Below are 19,999 nucleotides of genomic sequence, written 5' to 3'. Positions count from 1 at the left end.
AGCAGCATTGCAGTTTTTGACATATTCAAACCGGGGCCTGGGACCTATTACCATACCCTGTTCAAAGGCACTTAAATATTTTGTCTTGCCCATTTGCCCTCTGAATGACACACACACACAATCCATGTCTCAATTGTCTCAAGGCTTATACATTCTTCTTAAACATGTCTCCTCCCCTTCATTTACACCGATTGAAGTGGATTTAACAAGTAACATCAATAAGGGATCACAGCTTACACCTGAATTCAGCTGGTCAGTCTATGTCATGGAAAGAGCAAGTGTTAATGTTTTGTGCTCTCAGTGTCTTTTTCTGTATTGACAACAAACAAAAAACACACAGTACACCAAACTATATCTAAGCCCAGTGGACCATAACCAATGCAATCCCAAAACAATAATCAACTAAACAAACCTACATATTAAACTACAAAACACAAATACATCGATTCTCTGGTCTGATGAAACCAAGATTGAACTCTGGCATGTAGGAGGGTTCTTTTTGCCCCTTCACGCCAACACACATCATTCTGTGACAAACCCGTCCTGGGTTAGTAACCTTATGGGAGTGAAATCGATTAAAAAACGTTTAATTGTATACCCTTTTCCTCGGCTTGTGACATTTTGCCCAATATTTGAAATAATATACAATCATCTATTCTTATCTATCTCGCATTGTAAATACTTTTGCCACACAATTCAAGTTTTTCACAGGTGTCATTATTAATCTTTTAACAGTATTTTGTAACATAAATAAGATGATTGTACAGAGCTTGGCATTGAAGAGAACATTGTTACCCTTTGACCTAATGGCACCATCTAGTGTTGACACACAGGTTTTAATTAGCATATTACGCCAAAAATACCTAATTCTTGTGCAGAGTATGAACCCCTTCTCCTACCCATTTCCCCCAAATGGTTGACTGCTTCCCCACACGAATAGCAGGATTATAACATACAGAAGCATATCTTGGTCTATGTGGAGACTCTTTGATCCTTTTCATGTAATGACAACCACACTGTCCTAGAATGGCATAGAATTTGATTGATGCCCTGCATATCTGTATCATTGGCTCTTTTTTTGGGATAACATTTGGAACAGTCCAAAAGGAGCTTTTAAAACACTCTGTAACGTAACCTAAATCTCCTCAACCTTCCCCTCCAGTGCTTAGCCATTCTGGATAGTTTGAAAGCCACATTGTTCAGTGCATTAGGAAAATATTCAGACCCTTTTGACTTTTTACACATTTTGTTACGTTACTGCCTTATTCTGAAATGGATGAAATAGTTTTCCCCCCTCAATCTACACACAATATCCCATAATGACAAAGCAAAAACAGTTTTTTAGACATTTTATCAAATATATACACCACCATTCAAAAGTTTGGAGTCACTTAGAAATGTCCTTGTTTTTGAAAGAAAATCACATTTTTTGTCCATTAAAATAACATCAAATTGATCAGAAATACAGTGTAGACATTGTTAATGTTGTAAATGACTATTGTAGCTGGAAATGGCAGATTTTTAATGGAATATCAACATGGGCCTCTGTACACCTATTATCAGCAACCATCACTCCTGTGTTCCAATGGCACGTTGTGTTAGCTAATCCAAGATTATCATTTTAAAAGGCTAATTGATCATTAGAAAAACGATTTTGCAATTATGTTAGCACAGCTGAAAATACAGGCTCAAAATATCCAGAAACAAAGATCTTTCTTCTGAAACTCATCAGTCTATTCTTGTTCTGAGAAATGAAGGCTATTCCATGTGAGAAATTGCCAAGAAACTGAAGATCTCGTACAATGCGGTGTACGACTCCCTCCACAGTACAGCGTAAACTGGCTCTAACCAGAATAGAAAGAAGGGTGTGAGGCCCCGGTGCACAACTGAGCAAGAGGACAAGTACATTAGAGTGTCTAGTTGGAGAAACAGACGCCTCACAAGTCTTCAACTGGCAGGTTCATTAAATAGTACCCGCAAACACCAGTCTCAACGTCAACAGTGAAGAGGCAACTCCGGGAGAGGCAACTCTTGCTGATAATGGGCCTCTGTATGCGTATATAGATATTCCATTTTAAAAAATCAACTGTTTCCAGATACAATAGTCATTTGCAACATTAACAATGTCTACACTGTATTTCTGATCAATATGATATTTGAATGGACAAAAAAAATGCTTTTCCTTCAAAAATAGGAAAATTCTAAGTGACCCCAAACTTTTGAATGGTTGTGTATATATATATATATATATATATATATATATTTTTTTTTAACATAAATACCTTATCTACATAAGTATTCAGACCCTTTACTCAGTACTTTGTTGAAGCACCTTTGGCAGCGATTACCGCCTCAAGTCTTCTTTGGTATGACGCTACAAACCTGGCACACCTGTATTTGGAGAGTTTCACCCATTCTTCTCTGCAGATCCTCTCAAGCTCTGGCAGGTTGGATGGGGAGCGTCGCTGCACAGCTATTTTCAGGTCTCTCCAGAGATGTTAGATCGTTTAAAGTTCTGGCTCTGGCTGGGCCACTCACGGACATTCAGATACTTGTCCTGAAGCCTCTCCCTCATTGTCTTGGCTGTGTGCTTTGAGTCGTTGTCCTGTTGAAAGGTGAACCTTCGCCCCAGTCTGAGTTCGAGAGCAGGTTTTCATCAAGGATTTCTCTGTACTTTTCTCCATTCATCTTTCCCTTGATCCTGACATGTCTCCCAGTCCCTGCCGCTGAAAAATATCCCCACAGCATGATGCTGCCACCACCATGCTTCACCGTAGGTATGGTGCCAGATTTCCTCCAGACATGACGCTTGGCACTCAGGCCAAAGGGTTTAATCTTGGTTTCATCAGACCAGATAATCTTGTTTCTCATGGTCTGAGTCCTTTAGGTGCCTTTTGGCAAACTCCAAGTGGGCTGTCATGTGCCTTTTACTGAAGAATGACCTCTGGCTGGCCACTACCATAAAGGACTGATTCGTGGAGTGCTGCAGTTGTGGTTGTCATTCTGGAAGGTTCTCCCATCTCCACAAAGGAACTCTAGAGCTCAGTCAGTGACCATCGGGTTCTTGGTCACCTCCCTGACCAAGGCCCTTCTCCCCCGATTGCTCAGTTTGTCCAGGTGGCCTGCTCTAGGAAGGGTTTTGTTGGTTCCAAACTTCTTCAATTTAAGAATGATGGAGGCCATTTGTGTTCTTGGGGACCTTCAATGTTGTAGAAATATTTTGGTAACCCTTCCTCAGATCTGTGCCTCAACAATCCTGTCTCGGAGCCCTACGGACCATTCCTTCGACCTCATGGCTTGGTTTTTGCTCTGACATGCACTGTCAACTGTCAGATCTTATATAGACAGACGTGTGCCTTTCCAAATCCTGTCCAATCAATTGAATTTACCACAGGTGGACTCCAATCAAGTTGTAGAAACATCTCAAGGATGATCAATGGAAACAGGATGCACCTGAGCTCAATTTCAAATCTCATAGCAAAAGGTGTGAAGACTTACATTACCGGTTAAACGTTTGGACACACCTACTCATTCAAGGGTTTTTATTTATTTTGACTTGTTTCTACGTTGTAGAATAATTGTAAAGGCAAACTATGAAATAACACACATGGAATCATGTAGTAACAAAAAAATGTTAAACAAATAAAAATACTCACACTCTTGGCATTCTCTCAACCAGCTTCATGAGGTAGTCACCTGGAATCCATTTCAATGAACAGGTGTGCCTTGTTAAGTTCATTTGCATAATTTGAGCCAATCAGTTGTGTTGTGACTAGGTAGGGGTGGTATACAGAAGATAGCCCTATTTGGTATAAGACCAAGTCCATATTATGGCAAGAACAGCTCAAATAAGCAAAGAGAAATGACAGTCCATCATTACTTTAAGACATGAAGGTTAGTCACTCCGGAAAAATGTCAAGAACTTTTAATGTTTCTTCAAGTGCATTTGCAAAAACCATGTGCACTCATGAGGACTGCCACAGGAAAGGTAGACCCAGAGTTACCTCTGCTGCAGAGGACAAGTTCATTAGAGTTACCAACCTCAGAAATTGCATCCCAAATAAATTATTTACAGAGTTCAAGTAACAGACACATCTCAACATTAACTGTTGAGTGGAGACTGCATGAATCAGGCCTTTGTGGTCAATTTGCTGCAAAGAAACCACTACTAAAGGACACCAATAAAAAGAAGAGACCTGCTTGGGCCAAGAAACACGAGCAATGGACTTTAGACCAGTGGAAATCTGTCCTTTGGTCTGATTTGAGATTTTTGGTTCCAACCACGGTGCCTTTGTGAGATGCAGAGTAGGTGAACGGATGATCTCTGCATGTGTGGTTCCCACCATGAAGCATGGAGGAGGAGGTGTGATGGTGTGGGGGTGCTTTGCAGGTGACACTGTCGGTGATTTATTTAGAATTCAAGACACTTAACCAGCATGGTTACCAGAATATTCTGCAGCGATATCCCATCTGGTTTGCGCTTAATGGGACTATCATTTGTTTTTCAACAGGACAATGACCCAACACACCTCCAGGCTGTGTAAGGGCTTATTTGACCAAGAAGGAGAGTGATGGACTGCTGCATCAAATGACCTGGCCCCCACAATCACCCGACCATTTGGATGAGTTGGACCGCAGAGTGAAGGAAAACCCGCCAACAAGTGCTCAGCATATGTGGGAACTCCTTCAAGACTGTTGGGAAAGCATTCCAGATGAACCTGGTTGAGAGATGAAGATAAGTGCAACCTCTCATTGTAAGACAAAGGAGCTGATCGTGGACTATAGGAAAAGGAGGGCCAAACAGGCTCCCGTTAACATGGAACGGGTCGAGAGTTTCAAGTTCCTTGGTGACCACATCACCAACGAACTATCATGGTCCAAACACACCAAGACAGTTGTGAGGAGGGCACAACAACACCTTTTCCCCCACAGGAGACTGAAAAGATTTGTCACGGGTACCGAGATCCTCAAAGTTATACAGCTGCACCAAGAGCATCCTGACCGGTTGAATCACCACCTGGTATAGCAACTGCTCGGCATCTGACCGTAAGGCACTGCAGAGGCTAGTGCGTACGGCCCAGTACATCACTGGGGCCAAGCGTCCTGACATCCAGGACATACTAGGCGGTGTTAGAGGAAGGCCCGACAAATTATCAAAGACTCCAGTCACCCAAGTCATCTCTGCTTCCGCACGGCAAACGTTACCGGAGTGCCAAGTCTAGGACCAAAAGGCTCCTTAACAGCTTCTACCCCCCAAGCCATAAGACTGCTGAACAACTAATCAAATGGCCACCCTGACTATTTACAATGACCTCCCCCCTCCCCCCCGGACTATTTACACTGCTGCTACTCACTGTTTATTATCTATGCATAGTCACTTTACAAATTACCTCGACTATATACCCCTGCACATTGACTTGGTCACTTTACAAATTACCTCAACTATATACCCCTGCACATTGACTTGGTACCGATACCCCCAGTATATAGCCTCATTATTGTTATGTACATTTCTTGTGTTCATTTTTGATTGATTTGATTTTAGTTTATTTAAGTATTTTCTTAACTCTATTTCTTGAACTGCATTGTTGGTTAAGGGCTTCTAAGTAAGCATTTCATGGTAAGGTTTACCTGTTGTATTCGGCTTATGTGACAAATAACATTTGATTTGAGAATGGCAAGAGTGTGCAAAGCTGTCATCAAGGCAAAGGGGGGCTACTACGTTTAAAATATATTTTAAACACTTTTTTGGTTACTACTTTATTCCATATGTGTTATTTTATCGTTTTGATGTCTTCACTAATATTCTACAATGTAGAAAATAATTTAAAAAAGAAATAAAACCCCTTGAATGAGTAGGTGTGGCCAAACGTTTGACTCGTATTGTACTTTCTTTGTTTTAAGATGGGATAAGCATTTCCTTCTTTTCATAGGATTATGTGATCCATTAATATTCAAAGAGATAATCTTAAACATCACTAAAATGATCAAATGAGTGGATCACTCCATATATTCATTGTGATGTAACCCAGAAAGAAATAGTATGTAAAATCCCAGAATGGAACAAACCATAATTGCCATGTCACTAATAATCTTTTCATTTCCCCCTTTACAATAACACATCAACCAAAAACCCCTTCCCCACACATTCCATCCCTAATCCCAAATAGCAGTAGGCCTATGTAAATCTCTGCCCTATATAACCCTCCCTGTGTCCCTCCTAGCTTTCCCCACTGCAAGGCCTTTATTGCATTCCCCTCTCCACCCTCCATTTCTCAATAAATCATTTCAGACGTTGTCTAAAAAATCAAATTAAAATAACTTTGACTAACTGCAGTGATACAATTATAACATTTCTATAGCATTTCTAAAAGGAACAAACAAAAAAAGACTACATTATTGTCGTCAGTGAAGCCCCTGCCCTGAGCCCAAAGGGGAATTTCCAAGGACAGTAAAGACCAGGCTGGCTTGATTCCCGGGCGGACATGGAGCTGAGAACGCTTACAACAGCGGTTCCCAAACTCGGTCCTGGCTGCTCGGGCAAAACCAAAACGTGCACCCCTTGGGGTTCTCAGGACTGAGTTTGGGGAAACGCTGGCCTACAGCCGATGCCATCTACAGCGGACATGGGAGCATCATTTACACCCCTCAGAATTGAAGAAAGCAAAATCCACGGTCTTCACCAAATAAACTAGATCATGTCACGTGTTTCAAGTTATAGCCCATGCATCCCTTCATTGCAACTCAAAATACATTTCCTATCATGCAGAAAATACAAATATAATTTGAACACTCAAAGTAGGCTGGAGAGGGTGAGAGAGGAAAGAAACATTTAGACCCATATACCATAAATTAGTCATATCTACCAACCCTCATCAATCCTTGCATTCCCTATTTATTATATGCTCGCAGATCTTTTTTTCTCATTATATATGAATTTCTACAATTTATAGTTAGTTTGTGGTAAGTCATTGAAATTTGGAGCTACTGACATTTTAAGTACTGTCCCATGTATATTGTGTAATTTACTCATGGTCTCTGACTAGCCCCATAGGGATATCCAAAGTCAAACCAAATTTACCATGGGCATTGTGATCGGGTTGCTTGCAGCTGCGCTCCAAATTGGTGATTTTACTTGGATGCTGTGGGCATGTGGGCAAGATTGAAATAAACCCAACCCAAGGAAACTGTGGGGTACTCTTCATTCATTGACACCATTTTTTTCCTATCATCTCGCAAATCTCTGTTTTGGACGAGACTGACTTTATGACCCAAATGATCCTATTTACACTTGTAGTCAATTTGGACACTAGAATAAATGTTTCTGACTCATATCGCTCTTTAAATGTTCCATATGATCTATATGAATAGTTACTGGCAATAGCTTTTGTCTGCATATTTTCATTAGATCGCTTCCAGTTATGGAGAATGATGATGCTCATTGATGTTGGCCCTTTCATCCCAGTACTTCAAAATGCAGAACTGCATGTATAGTCTTCGCTCAAATTAATCACACACATATACAGTGGCTTCAGAAAGTATTCACACCCCTTAACTTTTTCCATATTTTGTTGTGTTACAAGGTGGGATTAAAATTTATTTAATTGTACTTTTTTGGCAAAAATCTACACAAAATTCAAAGTGGAAGAAAAATTTAACATTTGTAAAAAATGTATGTAAACTAAAACACGTCTTGATTACATAAGTATTCAACACCCCGAGTCAATACATGTTAGAATCACCTTCGGCAGCAATTGCAGCTGTGTCTTTCTGGGTAAGTATAAGAGCTCAACATACCTGGATCGTACAATATTTGCACATTATTCTTTAAACAATTCTTCAAGCTCTATCAAGTTGGTTGTTGATCATTGCTTGACAGCCATTTTAAAGTCTTGCCATAGATTTTCAAAAAGATTTAAGTCAAAATTGTAACTTGGCCACTCAGGAACATTCCATGTTGTCTTGGTAAGCAACTTCAATGTACACTGAGTTAGGAACACCTGCTCTTTCCATGACATAGACTGACCAGGTGAATCCAGGTGGAAGTATGATCCATTATTGATGTCACTTGTTAAATCCACTTCAATCACTGTAGTTGAAGGGGAGGAGACAGGTTAAAGAAGGATTTTTAAGCCTTGAGACATGGATTGTGTATGTGTGCCACTCAGAGTGAATGGGGAAGACAAAAATATTTAAGTTCCTTTAAAATGTGGTATGGTAGTAGGTGCCAGGCGCTCAGAAGTTTCCCGTGTGTATCAAAAATGGTCCACCACCCACAGGACATCCAGCCTACTTGACACAACTGTGGGAAGCATTGGAGTCAACATTGGCCAGCATCCGTGTGGAACGCTTTTGATACCTTGTAGAGTCCATGCCCCGATTGAGGGCAAAAGGGGTTGCAAGTCAACACTAGGAAGGTATTTCTAATGTTTTGAACACTTTGTGTATATTTGGCCTTGTGTTTTAGGTTATTGTCTTACTGAAAGGTGAATTTGTCTCCCAGTGTCTGGTGGAATGCAGACTGAACCAGATTTTCCACTAGGATTTTGCCTGTGCTTATCTCTATTCCGTTTATTTTTATCATAAAAAAACTCTAGTCCTTGCCGATGACAAACATACCCATAACATGATGCAGCCACCATCATGCTTAAAAATATGAAGTGGTACTCAGTGTTGTGTTGGATTTTCCTCAAACATAACACTTTGTATTCAGAACATATTTGCCACATTTTTTTAGTTTTACTTTAGTGCATGTTTTGGAATATTTGTATTCTGTACACGCTTCCTTTTCACTGTGTAATTTCGGTTACTATTGTGGAGTGGCCTCATGGTGAAATCTGTGAGCATTTTCCTTCCTCTCAGGCAACTGAGTTAGGAAGGAAGTCTGTATCTTCGTAGTGACTCGGTGTATTGATACAGAATCCATCTATCAATATGTCCCCTTCTTTGTGAGGCATTGGAAAACCTCCCTGGTCTTTGTTGTTGAATCTGTTTCAAATTCACTGCTCAACTGAGGGACCTTACAATTATCTGTATGTGTGGGGTACAGAGATGATAACGTTAAACACTGTTATTGCACACAGTGAGTCAATGCAATTTATTGTGACTTGTTAAGCCCATTTTTACTCCTGAACTAAGGCTTGCAATAAGGGGTTGAACACTTGACTCAAGACATTTCAGCTTTTCATTTTGTATTTACACTTTGACATTATTATTATTCTAATACAATGTGATTCAAGGTACAGAAATGCCTTGTTATTCGTGTGACTTATCAGGTATGGTCATGATAAAATGTGTAGAAATGAAAATGGATGCACAAAAGCTACTGTAATACCCAGGTTCTCAGTGACCACCACATCTCTTTCCTTCTCTCTCCTGTTGTTGCTCTGTGCTCTCCTCTCATTGAGTCTCCCCTTGTCTGGCTAAGCAGAGAGGCAGAGCAGACGGATCACAGGCAGTAATTGGATCAGCAGTGCAAGTGTCTTCGCTAAGTAGGACAGCGAAACCTCGCCATAACACACCATGCAGACAGATTAGGCACAGCCTCCTCCTCACATTCACTCTTCAATTCAGGCTTTTTGACATACTGTACCTGGAAGATTTGCATATTTTGGTAAATTATGACTATAGTTCTAGAAGATAAATGCCAAAATCTGACATAAAAAGCGTATATTTAACAGCATATAGACCAAGTGCACAGGCTTTAGGGAAAAAAATAGGTTTTCTGTCATACCAAAATTCATAGGTGTAGTTTGTAGTAGATGCTTGTTTCTTATGGTGTCTAAAAAAGGAAAGTGTGATGGGAACAGGAAATGTCAGTACAATTTAATACATGTTGACAGACAACTTGTTTGTTCGACATGGTGGTATCGTTTTGCGTTGGCAAGTTTGCCATTTATCAGTAGAATGAAAAATGCAATGGAAACACATTAAACTCATGTTTTTTTTATCCGGTACATGAAAACCTAAGAGCAAAAGTTGTTTTAATGTGCGCTACGTCCTCGCGCACATCCTTCCATCCGCAACAAAGTCAGTTTGATGGAAACACCTCTGGTGGGGAAATGCACATATTTTCCGATGCAGATTTATAATATTTGCAAGAAAATCTCTCTCAAATTGGATGTAAACCTCCTACCTCTGATTCAGACATGACTGAAGCCCTTTCCCAGTTCCATACAGGGCAATTGGTTTTGTAGCAAGAAGTGCATGAGACATAAAAAAACATAAAAGACACACATGAATCCCCATGATACCGAATACAAAGGTAGTACATACAGTGCTTGTGCATCAGTCATGGGTTGGCAGCCATCAATATAAATACAACAATACTATGATCAACGTTAGCAGTAGCAATAGTAGGTAAGTAAAGTGCGCCATCACATTCTCAGAAACATCACGTCAACATCTTCATGGAAAAAACATGCTGACCAAAAGCAAAACACCCAAATGCTCATTTACATCGTCCTCAAAATCACCATCATCATCATCCCATGTAATGACAAGCAAAAGACAATAAAACTAGTTAGGACAGACTAACCTACCTCATCCTCTTCCATGTATTCCAAAGGCCAATGACCGTAGGAGTAAACTCCTAGCTGTAGTCAGAGAGCGGAGTATAATGTATATACTGTTGAGGCTGTGTTGCTGTCGTTATTAGTTAGTGTATGAACTTCTTTAGCCCTTCATAAGCTCTATTGATTTCCTTTTATTGATCGGCAAACGTCTGCTTTGCACTGCAGTGTTATGACGGTGATCTCAAAGAAAGAAAGGTCAGTGTTTGTCAGCTGTTCCCCGCCAGGGTGCTTCAGCCATGGAGTTTGCATGAGGACTATTTCTCTCCCAACAGACAGTCATATTGTCCAGTGGCACTGCGCTGCTGTGTGTTTCGGTCTAGTGCTTGAGGGTGTGTTACACATGGCTTTACATCCACTCCCTCTCTCTATCACTATCCGCTTGTGATCAGCACATTCAGCCGAGTGTCTTGGGTAGGTGACCCGTTGACCTCCAGCAGCAGCTTGCTTTTTCCGGGAATGTTAAAATTGGAATATCCTGGGAAATGGGATTAGCACTGTGTGCTGCGAAGTGTTGAAGTGCTTTAGACTAAGATGGATTGTAACTGCTAATATTTAGTATGTTTAGACATAGATCGCTACTTGCCATGGCATGCATATTCAAAGATCACCAAGGATTTGAACCTCTCAGACGCAAATGCATGCAGAGAATGAATTATACGGTCCTATTGGTTGTTTTAGCTCGCCACTTTGAGTGCATCATAAAATGTGGGCTGTGAAAGAATAGGTTGTGAACTAGGATAACTGATGATGCAGTAAATGATCCATACATAATGTTTGCTCAGAGCACTTGAGATCTCAGCCCATATAGGTCAAAGGTCAAATCCATAGGTGGCGTGTGAGTTTCGAGTTAGGTCAGAGGTTCCCATGTTTTATATTAAAATAAAAATCTGTGACCACACCATGAAAAAAAAAAAAAAAGTTTACTTTTTTTAACTGGGGCTATGACAATCTATTACAAATCAGTCTGACAGTACCTTTGACAATATTTCAATCTGAAGGAAGGATGGTTTGAAGTGACTGATGCATCAGAAAGGTATTGGGATGTTCAAAATGCCATAATTCTGTAAGATTTTCTGTGTAGAAAAGGACATCCATCATTGATGATGTTATTTTTTCCCCCAGTCAGAATTAGTGCCTGGTCTTGTCCACTTCTAGTGAGTCATGCGTGGCTTGTGGGTATTGTTGAGAGAACAGAAGACACATACTTGTTACTTAGTCTTATCTGTCAGTGATTGTGTCATAATTTTTTGTTGTTGCTTAAACCGTTTAAAAGATAGAGCCACGTGTAAGAAGAAAACAGAAACCGCTCTGTTTATTACAACCACATCCAGTGGCTAACAGATGTTACCGACATAACCCCGGTTCTAATAACCAGGAGCAAATGTTTTATTTCTGAGTTTCTCTCGCGACTCTATTTTCAAATCAGGCGACCTGTCATGGGGTCGCGACCAATGTTCCTCCAGGACTGCCACGCACACCAAGTCAAAAATAATGAGTTAATATCAAGCCCGTCATAATGTAAAAAAAAAAAAACGTTTTAAAAAGTCTCATGCAATGTAGGCCTGCATTGAACACCACATATAGGCTACTGTAGACTACATCATAGAAATCAAAATCTATTTCCATGTGATGTTATGGGATTTGCGCCATTGGTTTTGTTGGTAGGCCTACATTATTAAAATGATAACCTTGGATGAGCTAACACAACCTGCCATTGGAACACAGGAGTGATGGTTGCTGATAATGGGCCTCTGTACATTTCTAATAATGGGCCTCTGTATGTAAATATTCCATAAAGAATCAGCCGTTTCCAGCTGCAATAGTAATTTACAACATTAACCATGTCTACACTGTATTTCTGATCAATTTGATGTTATTTTAATGGACAAAAAATGATACTTTCTTTGAAAAACAAGGACTTTTATAAGTGACCCCAAACTTTTACACGGTAGTGCAATTATGATAGTTCAACGCATCAAATTATTCAGCTTAGGTTTGGTAAATTTACCTGTTCAAATAAATCACAAGTAAATAACAAAAAACAGTGTTTGCCTTCAAGGTCAGGATTTTATATGAAGGTATTAGCATAAAGGAGTACATTTACTTGAAAATGCCATCCAGAGTGTGAATTATACCATAACTTCTTTTTAGAAGAGCACTTCTACAATGGGCAAATACGTATGGAAGGTTTTGTTCAAATCAAAAGGGGTGCTGTCAAAAAGTGATTGAATTCAAAAGGATTTACCTCTCTACGACAACAAAAAAAGATGTCCAGAACTGTAGTACTCTTTCCGTGTTCAAACTTGCCAAGACAGTCTTTTATTAATATCCTTTTATTTATTTGTTGATTTGATATCTATTGGAGATAATAGAAGTCTGTGTATATGAGAGTATATCTTACTCCAGGGAAGTGGGGGACAGTTGATCCTTAGGGTGAAGGCCTGGTCTCATGACAGCCCTACTGAAAGGCCTTGGCCACATGTTATTGCCAAGATGTGGTTTTTGACAAGCAGAACTGAACTGACGGTACAGAGGGTTGAATGTTATTTCGCCATGTTGTACAAGGCTCATCTGATTCTGCTGTGCTTTGAGGAAGGATGTTGATGTTCTGCTCCATATGCTTGGGCACATGATTATTGATTAGTTCTCGTAAGGAACTCCACTCTTTTGGCACTCCCTAAGTCTTTCAACTCAAGGAATCTGATATCTATCTGATGTTAAGCCTCTGGTGATCTTTTTCAATATAGGCCTACAATTAAGTGGGGTTATAAAGCATAGATGCACAATACTGTCCAACAGATTGCTCTTAGCTAAGTGAAGGCTATATGGATTCCAATTCATCTTCAGTAAACCTTTATCCTGAGAAGGTCATGTTTTCTACCTGTGGGCGATAGAAAATGTCCAACCTATAGTCTGATGGAAACTTTGAGATATGCTTTGGTATCAGTAAGGTGTACTTACAGATGTAGGAGCATTTGCTGCTGTATTGTAAGAGTGAGTGATGTATGCAGTGGTGTCCTCCCCGTGCTCTCAGGAGGGTGCAGGGGAGGCACTGACTGAGTCTTAGTAGGTCAGGTGTACAGATGTCTCTTCTTGAATCTGCTTAGAACTGGGATTCATACGGTCTGTTTTGTTTTTATGGATGACTGCCACCCTTAGGTATAAAACAGCCTTCTAGTATATAAGGAGAGAGGATAGATATAGCCAGAACTCCAGCCTTTTGTGACTATTTTCTCTTTTTAATTTAGAATACAGAGTGGGGTAAGTTGAGCCATTTTTTTTACATTCAACGTCACTCTGTCAAGAGAAATATAGTATTATTTCTAATAAAGATATCTACATATATTTCAGGATGTTGTGTGTCCCTGGAAATAATCAGAATCCATGTAAACATTACAGTTTTGAAAACAGGGTAAGTTGAGCCGCGGGACAAGGTAAATTAAGCTGCCTACAAGTTTCTGTACTGAATGAAGTATTACCACTACATTTTAAAACCATGTCTGTTTATTTCTCAAACACAATTCAACACACTCAATCACTTTTTTTTGCCTTTTGAACATTTTAAGTATCTTTTAACACAGACTTAACACCTAACAAACACTTTTTACCTTTTTAAAACACTTTTAACATTTAACATACGTCATTTCCCAGCTATAATGCCTTGCATTATACCTCGGAAGACAATGCTTCAATTTGCTCAACTTGCCATTGGCTCAGCCATTGGCTCAAATTACCCCAAGGCAAACATTTTGCCTATATTAGCCCACACAGCTACAAGGATGCAATGTCATGCTAGGTTTTGGACCTCATACCGAAGCTTATAGAGACCCCAATTGCTGTATAGAACGATCATTAAATTATCTAATTTGGTCTAGATACAAGCATCATGAAACCACTAACACAATCAATTCATTTGACTTTGTGAAAATCTGTTGGTTTTTTTTATACCTAATTTGCTTACCACTCTTTCATGTGGTTTCTTCCTTCACAGACTCCATGAAATTAAGCCATCTTTCTAAAACAAAAAAAAATGCTACATTATGTGTATGGTTTCCTAGAAACAAGGGTGGCTAAACTTAAGCAAAATGGGGTAACTTATCCCACTCTCCCCTATTCTATATCTCCTATAGGCACTGTCACACGTTGGGCACATTAAACAAATTCTGTCTCCGTTCAAGCCTTTCTCCATCTGTGTGAGGCCTGATGATAGTTGTGCTGTTTTGTAACTGGTCTCGCATCACTTCATCGCATGCAAGGCATATGCAGCCACTCTACTGGTCCTCCGGGCCAATGGGCCAATAGGGAGCCTCAGCTTGTTGTCACATGCCGCTGGCCTCCTTGGATGATTCATCCTCCATCACAAAAAAAATAAAATAATTGAAATTATATAATCTAGCTTTGTGTCATAGATTCCGTGGCTGTGGCCTGGAGTGAAACGCTTTAAAATGGAGCCAGCGGTTGTGAGGAGGAGGGGTAGGAGGAAGACTGAGGTCGGCAGTATAGTATAGTGATTTTGTTTGCTGTGTTTATACCACTAAGCAGCTTACGTTCCTAGTGGAATAGTGGCTGACATAAGTAGTCAAGTGCCAAACCCGTAGTGTCCAGTATCCCCTTCCACTCTAACCCACCATTTGTTCTCATTGCTCTAGACTAGAGTAGACAGAGACATTCTTTGTTGTCTTGAGCCTCATAGCTACTCAGTTTAACGGCTTGTTTTTGGCAAAAGTATTGGGTACTCGTATTATATCATCTTATGTAGGAGGATGTGCCTATGTTACAAGTCCTCCATGATGTTATAGAGTAGTACGGGTCAAGATCCGCGAGTCTTTAGTTTTTGTAGGATTGTATTTTTTGGGTCAAAAAAGACTGTAAAATCACCAGGAATTCAGCAAAAAATGTGTTTTAGTCTTGGAAATCTGTTCCCAAGTATTCCCCAAAATATAAAAAGAGATCTTAAAATCAAATCCAATTTTATTTGTCACATGCGCCGAATTCAACAGGTGTTGTAGACCTTACCGTGAAATGCTTAATGACAAGCCCTTAACCAACAATGCAGTTCAAGAAATAGAGTTAAGAAAATATTTATGAAATAAACTAGAGTAAAAAAATTATAAAATCAAAAAGGAACACATGAAAATTACATAACAATAACGAGGCTTTATACAGGTGGTACTGAGTCAATGTGCAGGGTTACAGGTTAGTTAAGGTAATTTATAAAGTGACTATACATAGATAATAAACAGCGAGTAGCAGCAGTGTAAAAACACAAGAGGTGGGGAGGGTCAATGTAAATAGTCCGGGTGGCCATTTGATGAATTGTTCAGCAGCCGTATGGTCTTAGATTTGGCACTCCAGTACTGCTTGACATGCGGTAGCAGAGAGAACAGTCTATGACTTGGGTGACTGGAGTCTTTGACAATTGTTTGGGCCTTCCTTTGACACCACCTAGTAAATAGGTCCTGGGTGTCAGGAAGCTTGGCCCCAGTGATGTACTGGGTCGTACGCACTCCCGTCTGTAGCGCCTTACGGTCAGATGCTGAGCAGTTGCCATACCAGGCGGTGATGCAATCGGTCAGGATGCTCTCAATGTTGCAGCTGTAGAACTTTTTTGGGATCTGGGGACCCATGACAAATATTTTCAGTCTCCTGGGGGGGAAAAGGTGTTGTCGTTGCCCTCTTCACAACGGTCTTGGTGTGTTTGGACCATGATAGTTCTCCACCGGCTCCACTTCAGCCCTGTTGATGGTAATGGGGGCCTGTTCGAACAGCTGCACCATCAAGAGTATCCTATTGTCCACGATCAGCTCCTTTGTCTTGCTCACATTGAGGAAGATGTTTTTGTCATGGCACCACACTGCCAGGTCTCTGACCACCTCCTTATAGGCTGCCACACCACTGTTGTGTCATCAGCAAACTTAATGATGATGTTGGAGTCGTGCTTGGCCACGCAGTCGTGGGTGAATAGGGAGTACAGGAGGGGACTAAGCACGCACCCATGAGGGGCCCCAGTTTTGAGGATCAGCGTGGCAGATGTGTTGTTGCCTACCCTAACCACCTGGAGGCGGCCCGTCAGGAAGTCCAGGATCCAGTTTCAGAGGGAGGTGTTTAGTCCCAGGGTCCTTAGCTTAGTGATGAGCTTTGTGGGCACTATGGTGTTGAACGCTGAGCTGAGGTCAATGAACAGCATTCTCACATAGGTGTTCCTTTTGTCCAGGTGGGAAAGGGCAGTGTGGAGTGCAATTGAGATTGCATCATCTTTGGATCGGTTGAGGCAGTATGCGAATTGGCGTGGGTCTAGTGTTTCCGGCATGATGTCGTTGATGTGAGCCATGACCAGCCTTTCAACGCACTTCATGGCTACTGATGTGAGTGCCATGGGGCGGTAATCATTTAGGCAGGTTACCTTCACTTTCTTGGGCACGAGGACTATGGTCTGTTTGAAACATGTAGGTATTACAGACTCGGTCAGGGAGAGTGTCACGGATCCCTCTGGAACAATTTTATTTTTTTGTGAAATTATATTATTTTATACTAATACAATTGCTCAGATGAAGAGATTTTGTTTAACAAGTAATATACATGTTTTTATTATTTTTTTAAAATTATTATTATTATTCAATTATTATTATTAATTATTAATGGAAACAAAGTTGTCAAACGTTTGACTGCATCAAGCTTGTGACTCTACAAATATTTTGGATGCATTTGCAGTTTGTTTTGGTTGTGTTTCAGATTATGTTGTGTCCAATATAAATTGATGGTAAATAACATAATTGTGCCATTTTGGAGTTAGTTTCATTATAAATAAGAATATAATACATTTCTTAACACTTCTACATTAACGCGGATGCTATTGTGAATACATATGAGCCGTGAATAATGATGAATGAGAAAGTTACAGAGGGTCAAATATCATATCCCCAAGACATGCTAACCTCTCAGCATTACCAATAACAGATATTACTTGTTAAACAAAATCTCTTTTTCTGAGCAGTTGTATTCATATAAAATCATATAATTTCCTTATTTCTTTGCATACAATATAGCTCAGGCCTACCAATATAGCTCAGGCCTATTTTAGACAGTCGTTATTTCTCCTCTTTCTCAGGGGTATCAATCATTTCCGACCCCACTGTATATTATTATGATGTTCTGCAAAACCATATGCTCCAACAAAAATCATCCCGTGGCTGAATCTAATTGCCTACCCCTGCAGTAGTCTGTGTGACTGCGTGCGAGCTTCCCCGGAGAAACTGTCACATACCAGGGTGATTTGTGGGGAGTGTGACAACATTGAGATAATGAAATAGACCCCTTGTGAGAAATTTGACTGTATGATGTCAAAGTGTCTGTTTTGTGTCGGTTGGGGCAGGCTGTATTGACCAGCAAGGCCCTGGTCTGGTCAGTGGAGAAGATGGGGCAATACATAGAGATCCTTTTAAATTGCTAGAGGGGTTATGTCATAACCCTAAAAGTTCCATAATGGGGTGAAAATGTCAGCCATATTGGTCAGGGAGAAATCCAAACCTGTCTAATTGGAATGAATGGCAGTAGAGGCATAATACTGATTTGACTAATGCATGAAAATCTAAGTAAGGCGTGTGATATTTCAGAAATTGTGTAATAGAATTGTCAACCTAAAATATTGTCATATAATTATAAATACAGTGTATACTGGTTTTACACCCATTTTCTGTATAAATAGCCTCTACAATATATGTAAACAGACCATAAATGTCAAAAATGTTTGTTTTCTTAGAAAGCTGTGAGTTATTATATGATACATTTACAACTTGTCTAAGTCCCATCATCACATGTAGAGTTAACGTTAATAATACACCTGTCAGTCTCTCTTGGCTCAAAGTGGAGGAGAGATTGACTTCATCACTACTTGTTTTTGTAATAAGCGTTGACAAGCTGAATGCACTGAGGTGTCTGTTTAAACTACTAGCACACTGCTCAGACACCCATTCATACCCCACAAGACAGGCCACCAGAGGTCTCTTCATAGTCCTCAAGAACAGATCAGACTATGGGAGGCGCAGTGCTACATAGAGCCATGACTACATGGAACTCTATTCCACATCAAGTAACTGATGCAAGCAGTATAATCACATTTTTTTTTAAATACAATGTATGGAACAGCAGGGACTGTGAAGAATAAACACACACAGTTACAGACACACACATATGCACACTCAGTGTATAAACACGTACATTGTAATGTTGTTGTATGGTGGTATTATACATTTTGTATTGTAGATATGTAGTGGTGTAATAATGTATGATGTACTGTTTTAACCGGAAGGTTGCAAGTTCATAACCCCACGCTGACGAGGTACAAAACTGTCATTCTGCCCCTGAACAGGCAGAATTCCTAGGCCGTCATTGAAAATAATTGAAATTGAAAATAAGATTTTGTTCTTAACTGACTTGCCTTGTTAAATAAAGGTTAAAAAAAAAAATTTAAAGTCTTGCCAATTTAAAGCCAGTTTCTCAAGTCTTGGTACTTGTATTGCCCAGTACAATAAGAAATCTATGTGCCACTCTCTAAGGCTCTTCTCAAATGTAGTTTTATTGGGACTGTTGTCTGTGCCCCAGATTCCAGCCTCTCCCTCTTATTCAGTTCCTTGTGTTCTTGAAAAAACAGCTCAACCCTCACGTCTATGTCCTTGACCATAATCCTCCTTTGTTTCAAGTGATTCTCATACCCACTCGATTGCATGATCTTATCCCACAATGCAAATTGAATAATGCTATTTTATCAAAACTCAATCAACATCCTCCAAAACGCACTACAATATAGCTCACATCCAAACATGTTCTGACCCTTAGAAATGGGTCATTCATGTAAATCCTAGTCATTTAAGCTGACATGACAGTAAAGCACTCACGCCAAGTGTGCTTAAACATTACGCAACAAGCAACAACACACTAGATCAAGGCTGTTCAATTCCGGTCCTGGAGGGCCGAAACACCTATAGACCTGTGTGTGAGGTGGAGTCTGCATTCCTCCATGCCACAGTGTCATGCCATTTTCCTCAGTTCCGTGAGGGGGCTGACAAGTACAGGAGACCTTGATGTTCATTATCCAGGAAAAGAGGAGGAGGAGGAGGTGGGGTGCTGTGGTTTCATGAAAGCCTCGTTGCATAAGGGAGTCTGAATTGTAAAACAGTAGCTAGCTGTGTAGAATAGCAGGGTTTCACAACCCTAAGGGTACAATTGAGCCAGGGTAAATAACGTGGAGGTCTATGAATAGAGGTGTATGAATCTGTATCTCACACTTTATCCCCAATGTTAGCCTTGGACACAAAATGGTGGGATGACAGAACAAGTGTATAATGTTTTCTGAAGTTATGAATCACTATCTTGCCAAGGGTTCTCCAACCCCGTTCCTGGAGAGCTACCCTCTGTAGGTTTTCGCT

At 40.2% G+C, this 19,999-nt stretch overlaps 1 protein-coding gene across 2 annotated transcripts in view; it reads left to right on the top strand.

Annotated features, from left to right (window-relative positions):
• The window catches only part of ppp2r5d (protein phosphatase 2, regulatory subunit B', delta), a 45,189-nt gene that overhangs the window by 10,174 nt on the left and 15,016 nt on the right, over window positions 1-19,999 (top strand). The window lies entirely within an intron of this gene.

The sequence above is a fragment of the Oncorhynchus masou genome, chromosome 23, assembly GCF_036934945.1.
Source record: "Oncorhynchus masou masou isolate Uvic2021 chromosome 23, UVic_Omas_1.1, whole genome shotgun sequence".
Classification (NCBI taxonomy): domain Eukaryota; kingdom Metazoa; phylum Chordata; class Actinopteri; order Salmoniformes; family Salmonidae; genus Oncorhynchus; species Oncorhynchus masou.
This window is presented reverse-complemented; position numbering and strand designations above follow the sequence as displayed.